The sequence below is a fragment of the Salmo salar genome, chromosome 12 (assembly GCF_965601325.2).
Source record: "Salmo salar chromosome 12, fSalSal1, whole genome shotgun sequence".
In the NCBI taxonomy this organism is placed as follows: domain Eukaryota; kingdom Metazoa; phylum Chordata; class Actinopteri; order Salmoniformes; family Salmonidae; genus Salmo; species Salmo salar.
In genome coordinates, this window is record NC_138302.1 from 100,298,853 (window position 1) to 100,321,832 (window position 22,980).

The following is a 22,980-nucleotide window of genomic DNA, read 5'->3' on the forward strand; positions in this document are numbered from 1 at the left end:
AACATATTCCGCGTTGTGATAATAAAACAGTCCTGTAGTTTAGGATCTGCTTCATCTGACCACTTTTTTATAGGCCGAGTCACTGGTGCTTCCTGCTTTACTTTTTTGCTTGTAAGCAGGAATCAAGAGAATAGAATTATTGTCAGATTTGCCAAATGGAGGGCGATGGAGAGCTTTGTTCGCGTCTCTGTGTGTGGAGTAAAGATGGATTTGAGTTTTTTTTCTCCCCCTCTGATTGCACATTTAACATGCTGGTGGAAATTTGGTAAAAATTATTTATATTCTATTTTTTCTATTTCCCTGCATTAAAGTCCCAGGCCACTAGGAGCGCCGCCTCTGGATGAGCGTTTTCCTGTTTGCCGGCATACAGCTCCTTGAGTTTTAGTGTCGGCGTCGGTCTGTGATGGTATGTAGACAGCTACAAAAAATACAGATGAAAAGACTTCCTTAGATATCGTGCACCAGCTGTTGTTTACCAATTATACATAGACCGTCACCCCTCGTCTTACCAGAGGCTGCTGTTCTATCCTGCCGATACGGTGTATCAACCAGCTGTATGATGTTCATGTCGTCGTTCAGCCACGACTCGGGGAAACTTAAGATATTACCGTTTTTAATGTGCCGTTGGTAGTTTAATCTTGTTCGTATGTCATCGATTTTATTTTTCCAATGATTGCATGTTTGCCAATAGAACTGATGGCAGTGGGGGTTTTACTCGCTCCCCTACGAATTCTTATAACACAGTCCGACCTCCGACCCCTTTTTCTCCATCTTCTCTTCACGCAAATGACAGGGATTTGGGCCTTTTCCCGGGAAAGCAGTATATCCCTCACGTATGACTCGGAGTGATGGCTCTTCTGATATCCAGAAGTTTTTTTCGGTCATAAGAGACGGTAGCAGCAACATTATGTTCAAAATAAGTTTAAAAAAGAAGTCACAAACAACGCAAAAAAAAAAAAAAGATCGAAATAACACAGTTGGTTAGGAATGTCAGCAATCCTCTCTGGCGACATTCCACCACATTCCAATATTAACCGCACACTTGTTGTTTGTGTACATGGATTTTGTAATGTGGTGTGTTTTTTCCCCCCAACACCGATTTCCATCAATTTGTATAGCAGACATTCGTGACAAATTAAGTCAAAAGCTTCTTTTAAATCAACAAAGCATGAGAAGACTTTGCCTTCTCTCTCTCTCTCTCTCTCGCTACTCTCTCACTCTCCCATGCGCCCTCTCTCTTGCTCTATATTCCTGCTCTTGCTCTTTTCAACTGAGAGTAGTCAGTCAATAACATACATGCAGACACACACACACACACACACACACACACACACACACACACACACACACACACACACACACACACACACACACACACACACACACGTAAAATACAACCAAAACATTTCACATAGATGAATGGCCAGAAAGAATGTATATCACTCTCCCTTATACACACATTGTAGTCATTACAACACTCCTCCCTCCCTATTACACCCCTCCTCCCTCTCCTCCCTATTACATTGCTCCTCCCTCCCTCCTCCCTCCCTCCCTCCCTCCCTCCCTCCCTCCCTCCCTCCCTCCCTCCCTCCCTCCCTCCCTCCCTCCCTCCCTCCCTCCCTCCCTCCCTCCCTCCCTCCCTCCCTCCCTATTACACCCCTCCTCCCTCTCCTCCCTATTACACCCCTCCTCCCTCCCTCCCTATTACACCCCTCCTCCATCTCCTCCCTATTACACCCTCCTCCCTCCTATTACACCCCTCCTCCCTCTCCTCCCTATTACACCCCTCCTCCCTCTCCTCCCTATTACACCCCTCCTCCCTCTCCTCCCTATTACACCCCTCCTCCCTCTCCTCCCTACTACACCCCTCCTCCCTATTACACCCCTCCTCCCTCTCCTCCCTATTACACCCCTCCTCCCTCTCCTCCCTCTCCTCCCTATTACACCCCTCCTCCCTCTCCTCCCTATTACACCCCTCCTCCCTCTCCTCCCTCTCCTCCCTCCCTATTACACCCCTCCTCCCTCTCCTCCCTCTCCTCCCTCCCTATTACAACCCTCCTCCCTCTCCTCCCTATTACACCCCTCCTCCCTCTCCTCCCTCTCCTCCCTCCCTATTACACCCCTCCTCCCTCTCCTCCCTCTCCTCCCTCTCCTCCCTATTACACCCCTCCTCCCTCTCCTCCCTATTACACCCCTCCTCCCTCTCCTCCCTCTCCTCCCTCCCTATTACAACCCTCCTCCCTCTCCTCCCTCTCCTCCCTCTCCTCCCTCCCTATTACAACCCTCCTCCCTCTCCCTGTGTCCTCCTTCTCCTCCCTCACTATTACAACCTTCCTGGCTCTCTCTACTCCCTCACTATTACACAGTGCTCAATTCCTGTATTCTTCCATCTGGTCTCTACATCCTTGCAGTTGTTAGAAGGAAAGGAGGGGTGCTTTGCCAATGGATGGTCTGCACTGCTTGAGGACAGAGGGAGACATACTGGAGTGTACTGAAATATCAGTAACAATTAGGCTGCGTGTGTGTGTGTGTGTGTGTGTGTGTGTGTGTGTGTGTGTGTGTGTGTGTGTGTGTGTGTGTGTGTGTGTGTGAGAGACCAGAGAGTAAGAGAAAGAAAGAGAGCGCAGAGAGGGAGAGAGAGGAAGAGAGAGAGAGAGGGGAAGAGAAAGAGAGAGTGGAAGAGAGAGAGAGAGAGAGAGAGGGGAAGAGAAAGAGAGAGTGGAAGAGAGAGAGAGAGAGAGAGGGGAAGAGAAAGAGAGAGTGGAAGAGAGAGAGAGAGAGAGAGAGAGCAGAGACAGAGAGATGGGAAGAGAAAAATAAGTGAGGGGATAAAGATAGAGAGATGGGTGGGCCTGCCTGGAGGACACTCACTGCTCATCATCAGCCCATCAGGCAGCTATACGACCAGACGAGCATGCCCCGGGATGGAAGGATGGGCACCATTAATCTGGCCGACAGGAGGAGAGAGGGAGGGAGGGAGAGAGAGAGAGAGAGAGAGAGAGAGAGAGAGAGAGAGGAGAGAGAGAGGAGAGAGAGAGAGAGAGAGAGAGAGAGAGAGAGAGAGAGAGAGAGAGAGAGAGAGAGAGAGAGAGAGAGAGAGAGAGAGAGAGAGAGAGAGGTGGGCAGCAGAAGGGTGGCCTAAACTGAATCAAATATTTTCATATTGTCCTATAGAGTACAGTATCAACAACTACAGTTCAGCTTGGCATGGCTCGGGTTGGCTCAGTAGTGTGGAGAACGTAGGGTAAGGGACAGGAGAAAGGAGACAGGGCAGTCAACTGGTATTGTTGAGGGAAGGGGACAGGAGACAGGGCAGACAACTGGTATTGTTGAGGGAGGGGGACAGGAGACAGGGCAGACAACTGGTATTGTTGAGGGAGGTTGACAGGAGACAGGGATCTACCCTGCTATAACCAGGCATAAGCAGAAGAATCTACCCTGCTATAACCAGGCATAAGCAGAAGAATCTACCCTGCTATAATCAGGCATAAGCAGAAGAATCTACCCTGCTATAATCAGGCAGAGGCAGAAGAATCTACCCTGCTATAATCAGGCAGAAGCAGAATCTACCCTGCTATAACCAGGCATAAGCAGAATAATCTACCCTGCTATAACCAGGCATAAGCAGAAGAATCTACCCTGCTATAATCAGAGATATTCATTCTGATTGTAGATTTCTCCTTCCTCTCTGTTTCTCCTTCCTCTCTGTTTCTCCTTCCTCTCTTGCTTTGTATTGGGTTATATGTGCCGAAACTTCAATCAGAACGACTGGTATATTTCCTCTGTAGTAGGCAGAGCAGTACCACACACACACACACAGACACACACACAGACACACACACACACACACACACACACACACACACACACACACACACACACACACACACACACACACACACACACACACACACACACATACACGTACACACAGTAGCTAGATGGGACTGCCACGCAATGGGCCGATTTTTCACAGTTTCACTTGGAGACTTGATCAGTACTCTCCTCTCATTCCTCACAGGCAAAGCCCATACTGCACCACTGTTTTCAGCTGTATTACAGAAACAAGGATAGTGTCAAATGTTTGATTCATATATTTACAAGCTATATAATTTTACCACAAGATACAGAATCTAATAGAAAGGAGGACCAAAGGCACTCTTCAAATAATTCATTAAAATTCCTTTATTTGTACGGCATGTTCAATGGAACAAATATTTATTTTTTACTTTCGGCTGCACGGCCTTCATCAGGGATTACAAAGATAAGAAGACATTGTATTATCGTATCTTTTGCACACTGTAGTCATTACATAGTCACTACATAATCACTACATAGCATAGTCACTACATAATCACTCCCTAGTCACTACATAATCACTACATAGCATAGTCACTACATAATCACTCCCTAGTCACTACATAGTCACTACATAGTCAGTCCCTAGTCATTACATAGTCACTACTTAATCACTCCCTAGTCACTACATAGTCACTACATAGCATAGTCACTACATAATCACTCCCTAGTCATTACATAGTCACTACATAGTCACACCCTAGTCATGATATAGTCACTACATAGCATAGTCACTACATAATCACTCCCTAGTCATTACATAATCACTACGTAGTCAATCCCTAGTCACTACATAGTCACTACTTAATCACTCCCCAGTCACTACATAGTCACTACATAGCATAGTCACTACATAATCACTCCCTAGTCATTACATAATCACTACATAGTCAATCCCTAGTCACTACATAGTCACTACTTAATCACTCCCCAGTCACTACATAGTCACTACATAGCATAGTCACTACATAATCAGTCCCTAGTCATTACATAGTCACTACATAGTCACTACATAATCACTCCCTAGTCACTACATAGTCACTACATAGAATAGTCAATACATAATCATTCCCTGGTCATTACATAGTCACTTCATAGTCAGTCCCTAGTCACTACATTGTCACTACATAATCACTACATAATCACTACATAGTCACTCCCTAGTCACTACATAGTCTGTCCCTGGTCACTACATAGTCACTACATAGTCACTACATAGTCGGTCCCTAGTCACTACATAGTCACTCCTAGTCATTACATAATCACTACATAATCACTCCCTAGTCACTACACAGTCACTGCATAGTCACTACATAATCACTCTCTCGTCACTCTCTCGTCACTACATAGTCACTACATAGTCACTACATAGTCATTACATAGTCACTACATAATCACTCTCTAGTCATTACATAGTCACTCCCTAGTCACTACGTAGTCACTTCTTAATCAACACTTTCCCTTGTCACTACATAATCAAAGCTTTCCTTAATTTGGGGGTGTTCTGCCACGGTGTACTCTCGGTTTAAGGCCGGATAGCATTTCAGTTTGTTCTGGGGTTTTTTGGCCCCAGAGTCTGCAACACCTCTAAGCAAGAGGCACCACCAAGCAAGCGGCACCATGAAGACCAAGGAGCTCTCCAAACAGGTCAGGGACAAAGTTGTGGAGAAGTACAGATCAGGGTTGGGTTTTAAAAAAGTATCAGAAACGTTTAACATTCCATGGAGCACCATTAAATACATTATTAAAAAATGGAAAGAATATGGCACCACAACAAACCTGCCAAGAGAGGGCCGCCCACCAAATTTCACAGACCAGGCAAGGAGGGCATTAATCAGAGAGGCAACAAAAAGACCAAAGATAACCCTGAAGGAGCCGCAAAGCTCCACAGCAGAGATTGGTGTATCTGTCCGTAGGACAGCTACACACTCAACAGAGCTCCCACTGTAGCTCAGTTGGTAGAGCATGGCGCTTGCAACGCCAGGGTTGTGGGTTCGTTTCCCACGGGGGGCTAGTATGTAAAAATGTAATAAAAAAAATGTATGCACTCTACTGTAAGTCGCTCTGGATAAGAGCGTCTGCTAAATGACTAAAATGTAAATGTAAATGTAGCTAGGCTTTACGGAAGAGTGGCCAGACAAAAGCCATTGCTTAAAGAAAAAAATAAGCAAACACGTTTGGTGTTCGCCAAAAGGCATGTGGGAGACTTCCCAAACATATGGAAGAATCTACTCTGGTCAGATGAGATTAAAATGTAGCTTTTTGGCCATCAAGGAAAATGCTATATCGGACGCAAACCCAACACCTCTCATCACCAATGAGAACACCATCCCCACAGTGAAGCATGGTGGTGGCAGCATCATGCTGTGGGGATGTTTTTCATCGGCAGGGACTGGGAAACTGGTCAGAATTAAAGGAACGATGGATGGCGCTAAATACAGGGAAATTCTTGAGGGAAACCTGTTTCATTCTTCCAGAGATTTGAGACTGGGAGGTTCACCTTCCAGAAGGACAATGACCCTAAGCATACCGCTAAAATAACACTTGAGTGGTTTAAGGGGAAACATTTAAATGTCTTGGAATGACCTAGTCAAAGCACAGACCTCAATCCAATTGAGAATCTGTGGTATAACTTCAACATTGCTGTACACCAGCTGAACCCATCCAACTAGAAGGAGCTGGAGCAGTTTTGCCCTGAAGAATGGACAACAATCCCAGTGGCTAGATGTGCCAAGCTTATAGAGACATACCCCAAGAGACTTGCAGCTGTAATTGCTGCAAAAGGTGGGTCTACAAAGTATTGACTTTGGGGGGGTGAATAGTTTTGCACTTTCATGTATTCCGTTTTTTTGTCTTATTTCTTGTTCGTTTCACAATAAAAAATATTTTGCATCTTCAAAGTGGTTTGGCATCTTGTGTAAATCAAATTATACAGACTGCCAAAACATCTTTTTTAATTCCAGGATGTCAGGCAACAAAATAGGAAAAATGACAAGGGGGGTGAATACCTTCACAAGCCACTATATGTCATCATTATCATATCCTGGTTAATTAACAATTGAAAGATAATCAACACCTTAATCAATTCCCAACACATCTGAGCTAAAATAATGAATGTATCATCATATTCTCTCTACCTTCATGTATCATCATATTATCTCTACCTTCATGTATCATCATATTATCTCTACCGTCAAGCATTGTCATATGTAACTCGTTTCAGAAAGATAGGCGTATGTCGTGTATCACTAGGAGAGCTATTTCAACGTAAACTTTTTTTTAATCAAAATGTTTACGTTTTTTTTAAATGTCTTCTGGAAAATGTGAACTTTCATGTGCCTTAACAACACACTTGTATGCCGTCTGTAACTATGAATAAAATTGTTAAATGATGAGCCTTTAGCCACAGAAAAAGGCAGGAACTTTCCCACTAGCCACTATTAGCTGAGATAATGGATGTGCTGGACATCCTCTAGAGATGAGTTCTGCCATGTAACTCGCTTCTGTCTATAACATGAGCTGCTCAGTAAGTGTAGGTAATCCTTTCTAATGCAGCTTTTTTTTAAATGACAATATAATATTTTACCAATGTTTTCTAATTTTAATTATTTAATTTGTGACGCTGACTTGACTGCCGGTTATTGGAGGGAAACGATTTCCTCAACATCAATGCCATAGTAAAACGCTGTTTTTGGATATAAATATGAACTTGATAGAACTAAAAATGCATGCATTGTCTAACATAATGTCCTAGGAGTGTCATCTGATGGAGATTGTAAAAGGTTAGTGCATCATTTTAGCTGGTTTTATGGTTTTGGTGACCCTGTCTTTGAATTGACAAAACATTACACACAACTCTTGTAAATGTACTGTCCTAACATACTCTAAATTTATGCTTTCGCCGTAAAACCTTTTTGAAATCGTAAAACGTGGTTAGATTAAGGAGATGTTTATCTTTCAAAGGGTGTAAAATAGTTGTATGTTTGAAAAAATTTGAATTTTGACATTTATTTGGATTCAAATTTGCCGCTCTTGAAATGCACCTGCTGTTGATGGAGTGCACCACGGGTGGGACGCTTGCGTCCCACCTAGCCCATAGAGGTTAAAGATATCATGAAGTAGAACTGCATCAGCGTTGCTCTCCACTTTCTGGAGGACCGAGTTTTGAAATCAGTGGAATTAGAGTATGCTAGCTAATGAGATGGAGAAAATCCTGGTGTTTGATTACAAATATGCAGACAGTCGAAAAGAGAACACACAAATGACTGTTGTATAGCACACCTGTCTCCGGATTACATCTTCAAACTAAGGGCAACCATGGCATCCATGACAGAGAGGGAGAAGCGTCATTTCAGGTATATGGGTAAGGAAGTCTAGCTAGTTACAGTTTCAGATATTACACTTTTCTAATTTTGGCAGAAAGTTGTTTTCATTTCAAGCTAATTAAAGCATATTTTTAGCTGTCTAGCTTATGTTAGCTGGCTGGCTCACTAGCTCAAGCTACGTGTATGATGTATCTAGTAATATTATTCGTATCTCAAAGCCATTTGCTTTGCTAGTTATAGACTAATGTTAGCTAGCAAGCTAACATTGAACCTGGTTGGTTAGCTAGCTGCAGATTCATGCAGGGTAGTAACGTTATGTGCAGAATGGCGCCGACAGAGATGGTCAGGTGCAGGTATTCGTTTTTTTATGTATTATTTTATGTATTATTTCTTACATTGTTAGCCGAGGAAATCTCAAGTGTTATTACATACAGCTGGGAAGAACTACTGGATATAAAAGCGATGACTTCTTACCAACATTACGACCAGGAATACGACTTTCCCGAAGCAGATCCTTTGTTCGGACCTCCACCCTGGACATGGGATCTAATCCCAGAGGCCCGACCCAAAACAACGCGGTCGCCGCAGGAGTGGCAGACAGAGCAGCCTACTGGTCCGACTCAGAAGGGCGAGCACACCATCCACCACTCCCGAGCATATTACTCGCCAATGTTCAATCTCTAGATAACAAGGTGGACAAAATTAGGGCACGAGTTGCCTTCCAGAGAGACATCAGAGATTCACAACAACATACAGGAACTTAAGTCCTTCCTTACAATCAAACGCAGACCGCATTATCTTCCAAGAGAATTCTCTTCGATTATAGTCACAGCTGTGTATATCCCCCCCCCCCCCCCAACCAGAAACACTGGACTCTATGTAAACTGGAAACCATGCATCGTGAGGCTGCATTTATTGTAGCCGGGGATTTAAACAAATCTAAACTGAGAACGAGAGTTCCTAAATGTTATCAGCATATCGAACGCGTGACACGGGCTAGTAGCATTCTGGATCATTGCTACTCTAACTTCCGCGATGCATACAAAGCCCTCCCCCGCCCTGCCTTAGGCAAATTTGACCATCACTCCATTTTGTTGCTCCCAGCCTATGGACAAAACTAAAACAGGGAAGGCCCTTGCTCAGGTCTGTCCAATGCTGGTCTGACCAATAGGATTCCACGCTTCATGATTGCTTCCATCACGTGGACTGGGATATGTTCCGGATAGCCTCAGAAAACAACATTGATATAAATGCTGACTTGGTGAGCGAGTTTATTAGCAAGTGCATCGGAGATGTCGTACCCACCCTTAAAACATTTCCTAACCAGAAACCGTGGATTGATGGCAGCATTCGCTCAAAACTGAAAGCGTGAACCATTGCTTTTAATCATGGCAAGGTGACTGGAAACATGACCGAAAACAAACAGTGCAGCTATTCCCTCTGCAAGGTAATCAAACAAGCAAAGTGTCAGCATAGAGACAAAGTAGAGTTGCAATTCAACGTCTCAAACACGAGATGTATGTGGCAGGGTCTACAGTCAATCACAGATTACAAAAAGAAAACCAGCCCCGTCCTGGACATCGACCTTTTGTTCCCAGACAAATTAAACAACTTCTTTGCTCGGATTGAGGACAATACAGTGCCACTGACACGGCCCGCTACCAAAACCTGTGGGCTCTCCTTCTCCGTGGCCAAAGTGAGTAAAACATTTAAATGAGTTAACCCTCACAAGGCTGCCGGCCCAGACGACATCCCTAGCTGCGTCCTCAGAGCATGCGCAGACCAGCTGGCTGGTGTGTTTACAGACATATTCAATCAATCCTTATCCCAGTCTGTTGTCCCCACATGCTTCAAGATGGCCTCCATTGTTCCTGTTCCCAAGAAAGCTAAGGTAACTGAACTAAATGACTATCGCCCGGTTGAATTTATTTGACAAGGACAGTGCACATTACATAATCAACGTTTTAGTGTTCACATCAATTTTAAATGTGGGATGACACAATCTCCAAACCCACTAGCACAAGAACACACATACACGCACTCGCACGCACTCACCATCCACCTCACATCCACCTCGCATTCACCTCAAATCCACCATCCATCTCGCATCCACCTCACATCCACCTCAAATCCACCATCCATCTCGCATCCACCTCAAATCCACCATCCACCTCACATCCACCTCAAATCCACCATGCACCTCGCATCCACCTCAAATACGCCATCCATCTCGCATCCACCTCACATCCACCTCAAATCCACCATCCATCTCGCATCCACCTCACATCCACCTCACATCCACCTCAAATCCACCATCCACCTCATATCCACCTCAAATCCACCATCCACCTCGCATCCACCTCAAATCCACCATCCACCTCACATCCACCTCAAATCCACCATCCACCTCACATCCACCTCACATTCACCTCACATCCACCTCAAATCCACCATCCACCTCACATCCACCTCAAATCCACCATCCACCTCGCATCCACCTCAAATCCACCATCCACCTCACATCCACCTCAAATCCACCATCCACCTCGCATCCACCTCAAATCCACCATCCACCTCACATCCACCTCACATCCACCTCAAATCCACCATCCACCTCACATCCACCTCAAATCCACCTCACATTCACCTCACATCCACCTCACATCCACCTCACATCCACCATCCACCTCACATCCACCTCAAATCCACCATCCACCTCACATCCACCTCACATCCACCACGCATAAACCTTGCTTCCAAGCCCTGTGCCAAAGTCCTATCTGCAATACCTTTTGTTCTCATTCTAACTCTGTCCTGTGCTAGCTAAAGCGTTTTGTTAGCGCCCTACACACACACACACGCACACACACACACACACACACACACACACACACACACACACACACACACACACACACACACACACACACTCACAAGTCTGAAGTCCTTCCTCTGTCAAGGACAAACCCTTTGTTTCCTGTCTCCAGATAAGACTGCTCCAGAGATCATGGCAGGTGCAGGACAAAACCTTAAAGGAAGATACACACAGTGCATCATCAGAACTAATACTGTTACGCTCTCCTTCTGTCAGTACTTGCTTCCGTAGCGCCATCTATGAATTTGAGAGTGGTTACGATTCTCTACCCCCATCCCTCAGCTTTATAAACCACGTTATCTGTAGCTTCCATGCACAGCTCTCTCTTTTCCATTTGTTTGTTGTGTTTTATTTAATCTTTATTTTACCAGGCAGGTCAAATTAAGAACAAATTCTTATTTACAATGTTGGCCTGGCAGGTGTCAAAAGACCTTCTGTGGGACGGGGATTAGATGTAACACAAGACCACACAGAAGGAAGACACTTGACAATAGCAGACAGACAGTGGAAACAGTGCACACCATGACAAGAGAGACACCGTCATACCCCATGAAGAGAAACCCAACAACACAATGTGGCACAAACATTGTCAAGTGCCAAAAAACAGCATGAGGGTCAAAGTAGACAGAGACCAGCACATCATCCCAAGAGGGATATCACAACGCTCCACGACAAGAGGGATATCACAACTCTCCACGACAAGAGGGCTATCACAACTCTCCACGACAAAAAGGCTATCACAACTCTCCACGACAAGAGGGATATCACAACTCTCCACGACTAGAGGGATATCACAACTCTCCACGACAAGAAGGCTATCACAACTCTCCACGACAAGAGGGTTATCACAACTCTCCACGACAAGAGGGATATCCCAACGCTCCACGACAAGAAGGCTATCACAACTCTCCACGACAAGAGGGATATCACAACTCTCCACGACAAGAGGGATATCACAACGCTCCATGACTAGAGGGATATCCCAACGCTCCACGACAAGAGGGATATCACAACGCTCCACGACAAGAGGGATATCACAACTCTCCACGACAAGAGGGATATCACAACGCTCCACGACAAGAGGGATATCACAACTCTCCACGACTAGAGGGATATCACAACGCTCCACGACAAGAGGGATATCACAACGCTCCACGACTAGAGGGATATCACAACTCTCCACGACAAGAGGGATATCACAACGCTCCACGACAAGAGGGATATCACAACTCTCCACGACAAGAGGGATATCACAACGCTCCACGACAAGAGGGATATCACAACGCTCCACGACAAGAAGGGATATCACAACGCTCCACGTCCTAGTGATGTGCAGTATTAGGTGGGAGACCACTGTTTTACGTCCTAGTGATGTGCAGTGTTGTGTGGGAGATCAGATGGATTTGTAAACTATTTCCTCCCACCCAGGGGAAGAACTGCATATTTCTTATTTAATATGTCACATATTAACCATGGTCCATATAAAACACACACTATATCACTGGCTCTGCCACACTCTCTATCTCTCTTTCTTCTTCAATTCTAAGGGCTTTATTTGCTTTGGAAACACATGTTTACATTGCCAAAGCAAGGAAAATAGATAATAAACAAAAGTGTAATTAACACTAAAGAATTAACAGTCAATATTACACTCACAAAATCTCTGAAAGTATAGAGACATTTCAAATGTAATATTACGGCTATATACAGTATCTCTCTCTCCCTCTCTTTCACTCCCTCTCTCTCTCTTTCTCTCACTTTCTTTCTTCCTCTGTCCCTCTCTCTCTCTCTCTCTCTCTCTTGCTCTCTCTCTCTCTTGATGTCTCTCTTCCTCCATCTCTCTCTCTATCTCTCTGAAACACATCCATGCCTTACATCCCATAAGATTTGAAGAAGTGTTATCTGAGTAATGAGGCTGACTTCTACATGTACGTCATCTCATATCATTAGCTAATCTCTCCAGACTCCATGCTCTTGGATATCATTAAAACAAAATGTAAAACATTATCACATACATTCCAGGATAGGTGCAGTGAAATGTGTTGTTTTACAGGGTCAGCCATAGTAGTATGATAGGTGTTGTTGTACAGGGTCAGTCATAGTAGTATGTTAGGTGTTGTTTTACAGGGTCAGCCATAGTAGTATGATAGGTGTTGTTGTACAGGATCAGCCATAGTAGTATGATAGGTGTTGTTGTACAGGATCAGCCATAGTAGTATGATAGGTGTTGTTTTACAGGATCAGCCATAGTAGTATGATAAGTGCAGTGAAATGTGTTGTTTTATACAGGGTCAGCCATAGTAGCATGATAAGTGCAGTGAAATGTGTTGTTTTATACAGGGTCAGCCATAGTAGCATGATAAGTGCAGTGAAATGTGTTGTTTTATACAGGGTCAGCCATAGTAGTATGATAGGTGTTGTTGTACAGGATCAGCCATAGTAGTATGATAGGTGTTGTTTTACAGGATCAGCCATAGTAGTATGATAGGTGTTGTTTTACAGGGTCAGCCATAGTAGTATGATAGGTGTTGTTTTACTGGGTCAGCCATAGTAGTATGATAAGTGCAGTGAAATGTGTCGTTTTATACAGGGTCAGCCATAGTAGTATGATAGGTGTTGTTTTACTGGGTCAGCCATAGTAGTATGATAAGTGCAGTGAAATGTGTCGTTTTATACAGGGTCAGCCATAGTAGTATGATAGGTGTTGTTTTACTGGGTCAGTCATAGTAGTATGATAGGTGCAGTGTAATGTGTTGTTTTATACAGGGTCAGCCATAGTATTACATCGCCCCTGGAGCATATCAGGGTTCAGTGCCTTGCTCAAGGACACAACGACAGATTTTTCACCTTGACGGCTCTAGTTCTCTAACCTCTAGGCTATCTGCCGCCATAACATCGTACTCCATATCCGTGACCCCCAAAACATCTCAGCTACCCTGGTACCTTGTGTGTAATGGTTGTACAGCTGTCAGGGAGGTGGAGGCTTCCTCTTTCAATTACAGCAGAGCTTCCTGTTATTGGCTAAACTCTCCAGACTCTGATTTCATACCACTGATTATCACTATCTTCTATGAAACCGTCTCTGAGCTATCCTAGTACCTGGTAACGTGCCCATGTGTGCAATGGTTGTACGACGGTTATTTAATGCGCCCACCTGAGCTGATCAGAAAGCAGAGCGTTTGGGAGAAGCTTCAGAAGGCATGCCTGGCTGTTTTGTCATTTTCTTTCTTTGTTGGTATCTCTGAGGCAGGGCCCCTCCAACCCTGTTCCTGGAGAGATATCCTCCTGTAGGTTTTAACTCCAACCCTGTTCCTGTAGAGATATCCTCCTGTAGGTTTTAACTCCAACCCTGTTCCTGGAGAGGTAACCCTCCTGTAGGTTTTAACTCCAACCTTGTTCCTGGAGAGGTAACCCTCCTGTAGGTTTTAACTCCAACCCTGTTCCTGGAGAGGTAACCCTCCTGTAGGTTTTAACTCCAACCTTGTTCCTGGAGAGGTAACCCTCCTGTAGGTTTTAACTCCAACCTTGTTCCTGGAGAGGTAACCCTCCTGTAGGTTTTAACTCCAACCTTGTTCCTGGAGAGGTAACCCTCCTGTAGGTTTTAACTCCAAAAGGATTCCTGCTGTCTGGCTGCTCTACATTATGGAGAACAGGATCCCTGCTGTCTGGCTGCTCTACATTATGGAGAACAGGATCCCTGCTGTCTGGCTGCTCTACATTATGGAGAACAGGATCCCTGCTGTCTGGCTGCTCTACATTATGGAGAACAGGATCCCTGCTGTCTGGCTGCTCTACATTATGGAGAACAGGATCCCTGCTGTCTGGCTGCTCTACATTATGGAGAACAGGATCCCTGCTGTCTGGCTGCTCTACATTATGGAGAACAGGATCCCTGCTGTCTGGCTGCTCTACATTATGGAGATCAGGATCCCTGCTGTCTGGCTGCTCTACATTATGGAGAACAGGATCCCTGCTGTCTGGCTGCTCTACATTATGGAGATCAGGATCCCTGCTGTCTGGCTGCTCTACATTATGGAGAACAGGATCCCTGCTGTCTGGCTGCTCTACATTATGGAGAACAGGATCCCTGCTGTCTGGCTGCTCTACATTATGGAGATCAGGATTCCTGCTGTCTGGCTGCTCTACATTATGGAGAACAGGATCCCTGCTGTCTGGCTGCTCTCCAGAGTTACTAGTTTGTTTATGAAACAGGAGCTAGGACTGACTGGGTCTGGGACTGACTGGGTCTAGGGATGACTGGGTCTAGGGATGACTGGGTCTGGGGATGACTGGGTCTAGGACTGACTGGGTCTAGGACTGACTGGGTCTGGGGATGACTGGGCCTGGGGATGACTGGATCTGGGTATGACTGGGTCTGGGTATGACTGGGTGTAGGACTGACTGGGTCTGGGGATGACTGGGTCTAGGACTGACTGGGTCTAGGACTGACTGGGTCTGGGGATGACTGGGTCTGGGGATGACTGGGTGTGGGGATGACTGGGTCTAGGACTGACTGGGTCTGGGGATGACTGGGTCTAGGACTGACTGGGTCTGGGGATGACTGGGTCTAAGACTGACTGGGTCTGGGGATGACTGGGTCTAGGACTGACTGGGTCTGGGGATGACTGGGGATGACTGGGTCTGGGGATGTCTGGGGATGACTGTGTCTAGGGATGTCTGGGGATGACTGTGACTGGGGATGACTGTGTCTGGGGATGACTGGGTCTGGGGATGACTGGGTGTAGGACTGACTGGGCCTGGGGATGACTGGGTCTAGGACTGACTGGGTCTAGGGATGTCTGGGGATGACTGGGTTTAGGACTGACTGGGTCTAGGGATGACTGGGTCTAGGGATGACTGGGTCTAGGACTGACTGGGTCTAGGACTGACTGGGTCTAGGGATGATTGGGTCTAGGACTGACTGGGTCTGGGGATGACTGGGTCTAGGACAGACTGGGTCTAGGACTGACTGGGTCTGGGGATGACTGAGCCTGGGGATGACTGGGTCTGGGTATGACTGGGTCTGGGTATGACTGGGTCTGGGACTGACTGGGTCTGGGGATGACTGGGTCTAGGACTGACTGGGTCTAGGACTGACTGGGTCTGGGGATGACTGGGCCTGGGGATGACTGGGTCTGGGTATGACTGGGTCTGGGGATGACTGGGTCTAGGACTGACTGGGTCTGGGGATGACTGGGTCTAAGCCTGACTGGGTCTGGGGATGACTGGGTCTAGGACTGACTGGGTCTTGGGATGACTGGGGATGACTGGGTCTGGGGATGTCTGGGGATGTCTGGGGATGACTGTGTCTAGGGATGTCTGGGGATGACTGTGACTGGGGATGACTGGGTCTGGGGATGACTGGGTCTGGAGATGACTGTGTCTGGGGATGACTGGGTGTAGGACTGACTGGGCCTGGGGATGACTGGGTCTAGGACTGACTGGGTCTGGGGATGACTGGGTCTAGGACTGACTGGGTCTAGGGATGTCTGGGGATGACTGGGTCTGGGGATGACTGGGTCTGGGGATGACTGGGTCTGGGGATGACTGGGTCTAGGACTGACTGGGTCTGGGGATGTCTGGGGATGACTGGGTCTGGGGATGACTGGGTCTAGGACTGACTGGGTCTAGGGATGACTGGGTCTTGGGATGACTGGGGGTGACTGGGTCTGGGGATAACTGGGTCTAGGACTGACTGGGTCTAGGACTGACTGGGTCTAGGACTGACTGGGTCAAGGACTGACTGGGTCTAGGACTGACTGGGTCTGGGGATGACTGGGTCTGGGGATGACTGGGTCTGGGGATGACTGGGTCTAGGACTGACTGGGTCTGGGGATGACTGGGTCTGGGGATGACTGGGTCTGGGGATGACTGGGTCTGGGGATGACTGGGTCTGGGGATGACTGGGTCTAGGACTGACTGTGTCTTCGGATGACTGGGACTGATCTACGCTGAGACTGGGGCTATGGGTGAGGTGATGAGATCATACAGTGGTAGCAACAACATTAGGATAAGCTTAAGAAAGGAGTGAAGCATGGTTATCTCTCTCTATTGCTATCCTCTCCTCTCCCCTCCTCTAGAGGATTAAAGAAAACAGGACCTTCATTTAATGGGGTTAGGTGTAGTAATGCTTCAATAACAATTCTGGATTGTAAAACATGTTGTGAAAATGACATTCAGCACATCATACACTTGCCAGTCTTCAAACTGAGCCTTTTTAAAAAAGCGGTAAATAAGCCTTCTTTGCAAGTCAACCACATTTGATAGCACACATTTCAAAATGCAGCTTTAAAAACGCCTCTAGTTTTGCTGTGTGAATGACCTGTGGCTCCAACTAGCAGACCACCACATTAACACAGACCAGGGGGTCTGAGAGCAGACCACCACATTAACACAGACCAGGTGGTCTGAGAGCAGACCACCACATTAACACAGACCAGGGGGTCTGAATTTCACATAGATGATATAGGGAAGAAGAGAGGGAGGGAGAGAGAGAGAGTGATGGAGTGAAAATGGAGAGCGGTAAGTAGAGGAGAGAGATGTAGAGGGAAGAAGCGATGGAGAAAGAAGAAAGAGACAGATCAAGACAAAAACAATACAGAAAAGGAAAAATAGAGGTAGAGAGCAGGAAAGGGAGAAACATAAATGAGAGCATGAAACCAGCATTCTTCAAGGATTTTCTGGGGATCTGAAAAGGGCTGAGTCAAGCCGCAGGGGACTTGTAACTTTGACACGGCAAAATAGCTATTGTAATCCTGACCAGGTGAGCCAGAGATGGAGTGATGGAGATAGTGAGAGGGAGAGAGAGAGAGAGAGAGAGATCACGCTGCCGTCATACTGCTCAGGAAGGAGACACGTTCTGTCTCCTAGAGATGAACGTACTTTGGTGCGAAAAGTGCAAATCAATCCCAGAACAACAGCAAAGGACCTTGTGAAGATGCTGGAGGAAACAGGTACAAAAATATCTATATCCACAGTAAAACGAGTCCCATATCGACATAACTTGAAAGGCCGCTCAGCAAGGAAGAAGCCATTGCTCCAAAACTGCCATAAAAAAGCCAGACAACGGCGTGAAACTGTACATAGGGACAAAGATCATATTTTTTGGAGAAATGTCCTCTGGTCTGATGAAACAAAAATAGAACTGTTTGGCCATAATGACCATAGTTATGTTTGGAGGAAAAAGGGGGATGCTTGCAAACCGAAGAACACCATCCCAACCGTGAAGCACGGAGGTGGCAGCATCATGTTGTGGTGCTTGCTGCTGGAGGGACTGGTGAACTTTACAAAATAGATGGCATCATGAGGCAGGAAAATTAGCTGGACATATTGAAGCAACATCTTAAGACATCAGTCAGGAAGTTAAAGCTTGGTTCCAAATGGACAATGACCCCAAGCATACCTCCAAAGTTGTGGCAAAATGGATTAAGGACAACAAAGTCAAGGTATTGGAGTGGCCATCCCAAAGCCCTGACCTCAATCCTATAGAACATTTGTGGGTAGAACTAAAAAAGCCCATGCAAGCAAGGATGCCTACAAACCTGACTCAGTTACACCAGCTCTGTCAGGAGGAATGGGCAAAAATTCACCCAACTTATTGTGGGAAGCTTGTGGAAGGCTACCCGAAATGTTTTACCAAAGTTAAACAATTTAAAGGCAATGCTACCAAATACTAATTGAGTGTATGTAAACTTCTGATCCAATGGGAATGTGATTAAATAAATAATAGGAAAACTGAAATCAGTTTTACCAAATTCTTACCAGCATGTCACATTTGCAACCAGTTGAAAAAAAACTCTAGACCACCTTTACTCCACACACAGAGATGCATGCAATGCTCTCCCTTGCCCTCCATTTGGCAAATCTCACCGTAATTCTATGCTCCTGATTCCTGCTTACAAGCAAAAACGAAAGCAGGAAGTACCAGTGACTTGCTCAATACGGAAGTGGTCAGATGACATGGATGTTACGCTACAGGACTGTTTTGCTAGCACAGACTGGAATATGTTCCGGGATTCATCCAATGGCATTGAGGAGTACACCACCTCAGTCATCGGCTTCATCAATAAGTGCATCGACGACATCATCCCCACAGTGACCGTACGTGCATTTCCAAACCAGAAGCCATGGATTACAGGCAACATCTACATCGAGCGAAAAGCTAGAGCTGCCGCTTCATGGAGTGGGACACTAATTGGGACGACCTATAAGAAATCCTGCTATGCCCTCAGACGAACCATAAAACAAGAAAAGCTTCAATACAGGATTAAGAGTGAATCCTACTACACCGGCTCTGATGCTCGTCGGATGTGGCAGTGCTTGAAAACTAGTACGGACTAGAAAGGGAAACCCAAATGCGAGCTGCCCAGTGACGTGAGCCTACCAGACGAGCTAAATACCTTTTATGCTCGCTTCGAGGCAAGCAACACCGAAGCATGCACAAGAGAACCAGCTGTTCTGGATGACTGTGTGATAACGCTCTCGGTAGCTGATGTGCGCAAGACCTTTAAACAGGTCAACATTCACAAAGCTGCAGGGCCAGATGGAAGTGCACTCAAAGCATGTGCGGACCAACTGGCAAGTGACTTTACTGACATTTTCAACCTCTCCCTGACTGAGTCTGTAATAACTACATGTTTTAAGGCAACCACCATAGTCCCTGTGCCCAAGGATGCGAAGGTAACCTGCCTAAATGTTTACTGCCCCATAGCACTCATGTAATATCAGTAGCCATGAAGTGCTTTGAAAGGCTGGTCATGGCTCAAATCAACATCATCCTCCCGGATACGCTAGACCCACTCCAATTCGCATACCGCCCCAACAGATCCACAGATGACGCAATCTCAATCCCACTCCACACTGCCCTTTCCCACCTGGACAGAAGGAACACCTAAGCGAGAATGCTGTTCATTGACTACAGCTCAGGGTTCAACACCATAGTGCCCACAAAGCTCATCACTAAGTTAAGGACAATGGGACTAAACACCTCACTCTGCAACTGGATCCTGGTCTTCCTGAACGGGCCGCCTCCAGGTGGGAAGGGCAGGCAACAACACATCTGCCTTGCTGATCCTCAACACTAGGTCCCCTCAAGGGTGTGTACTTAGTCCCCTCCTGTACTCCCTGTTCACCCACAAGTGTTTGGACAAACACAACTTCAACACCATCATTAAGTTTGCTGATGACACAACAGCGGTAGGCCTGATCACCGACAATGATGAGACAGCCTATAGGGAGTAGGTCAGGGAACTGACAGTGTGGTGCCAGGACGACAACCACTCCCTCAATGTGAGAAAGACAAAGGAGCTGATCATGGACTACAGGAAAAGCCGGGCCGAACACGCCCCCATTAACATTGACCGGGCTGTAGTGGAGCGGGTCGAGAGTTTTAAGTTCCATGGTGTCCACATCACCAACAAACTATCATGGTCCAAGCACTCCAAGACAGTTGTGTCACGACAAAACCTTTTCACCCTTAGGAGACTGAAGATATTTGGCATGGGTCCTCAGATACTCAAAAGGTTCTACAGTTGCACCATCGAGAGCATCCTGACCGGTTGCATCACCCCCTGGTATGGCAACTGGTCGGCATCTGACCGTAAGGTGCTACAGAGGGTAGTAATTACGGCCCAGTACATCACTGGGGCAAAGCTTCCTGCAATCCAGGACCTATATAACAGGAGGTGTCAGAGGAAAGCCCATACAATTTCAGTCACCCAAGTGACTGGACTCCAGTCACCCAAGTTATAGATTGTTTTCTCTGCTACCGCATGGCAATTGGTACCGGAGTGCCAAGTCTAGGACCAAAACGCTCCTTAACAGCTTCTACCCCCAAGCCATAAGACTGCTGAACAATTAATCAAATGGCCACCGGACTATTACATTGACGTTCCCCCCATTTGTTTTTACACTGCTGCTGCTGGCTGTTTATCTTCTTCGGGCTAGGGGGCAGTATTTGAAGTTTGGATGAATGAGGTGCCCAAAGTAAACTGCCTGTTACTTAGCTTCCCTGTGGCTCAGTTGGTAGAGCATCGTGTGTGCAATGCCAGCATGGTGTGTGCAATGCCAGGGTTGTGGGTTTGATTCTCATGGGGGGGCAGTACACTAAAAAAGATGCATGAAATGTATGCATTCACTACTGTAAGTTGCTCTGGATAAGAGTGTCAGCTAAATGACTGAAATGTAAATGTACTTAGGCCCAAAAGGTAGGATATGCATATAATTGGTAGCATTGGATATAAAACACTCTAAAGTTTACAAAACTTTTAAAATGGTGTCTGTGAGTATAACAGAACTGATATGGCAGGCAAAAGCCTGAGGACAATCCATCCAGAATTTGTTTTTCTTCAGCTCACCTCTGATCACAATGGGAATATAAAAGGAAGTCCTCTCAGATTGCAGTTCCTAGGGCTTCCACTAGATGTCAACAGTCTTTAGAAAGAGTTTCAAGCTTGTTTTTTTGAAAAATGAGCTATACTAATTTGTAGTTTTTCTAAGTGGCTCCCATTTTGGCTGTAGTGTTTGTAGCGCTTTCCGGTGAGTGCGCGTACTTCATTATTTATCTCCGGTAATGGTCTCCGGTATTCTCCGTCTTAATAAATTGTGTCATTTATTTACACATATTAGGGTACCTGAGGATTGATTAGGAACGTTGTTTGACTTGTTTAGAAGAAGTTTATTGGTAACTTACGGGATTCATTTTGTATGCATTTTGAACGAGGGAAACCGGTGGATTACTGAGTCAAGTGCGCCATTGAAACTCAGTTTTTGGGGATATAAAGAAGGACTTTATCGAACAAAAGGACCATTTGTTATGTAGCTGGGACCCTTGTTATTGCAAGATCTTCAAAGGTAAGGGATTTATTTTATCGCTATTTCTGACTTTTGTGACGCATCTGCTTGGTTGGAAAATGTATGTAATGCTTTTGTGTGTCCTCAGATAATCGCACGGTGTGCTTTCGCTGTAAAGCCTTTTTGAAAATCCAACAAAGCAGCTGGATTAACAAGAAGTTAAGCGTTCAAAATGATATATGACACTTGTATTTTCATGAATGTTTAATATTACGATTTCTGTAATTTGAATTTGGAGCTCCTCAATTTCATCGGATGATGGCCAGGTGGGACGGTATCATCCCCATGATCAGCAAGAAGTTATTATCTATGCATAGTCACTTCACCCCTACCTACATGTACAAATTACCTCTAACCTGTACCCCGCACACTGACTTGGTACCGGTACCCCCTGTATAGCCTCGTTATTGTTGTGTTCTTGTGTCAATTTTATTATTTTTTACTTAAGTTTATTTGGTAAATATTTTCTTTACTCTTCTTGAACTGCAATGTTGGTTAAGGGCTTGTAAGTAGGCATTTCACGGTAAGGTCTACACTTGTTGTATTCAGCGCATGTGACAAAGTTTGATTTGATTTGGCATGGGCCCTCAGATCCTCAAAGTTCTACAGCTGCACCATTGAAAGCATCTTGACGGACTGCATCACCACTTGGTATGGCAACTGCTTGGCATCCGACCGCAAGGTGCTACACGGGGTAGTGCGTACGACCCAGTACATCACTGGGGCCGAGCTTCCTGTCATCCAGGACCTGTATACCAGGCGGTGTCAGAGGAAGGCCCTACAAATTGTCAAAAACTCCAGCCACCCAAAACTGTTCTCTCTGCTATGGCAACCGGTACCAGTGCACCAAGTCTGGAAACAACAGGACCCTGAACAGCTTCTACACCCAAATCATAAGACTGCTAAATAGTTCAAGCCAAATAATTACCCGGACTATCTGCATTGACCCTTTTTGAACAAACTCGTTTAACTTATCACAATGCAATAGCTACTCTACATTAGCTATCCTGTTGCCTAGTCACTTTACCCCTATCTACAGTATACGTACATACTTACCTCAATTACCTCCTA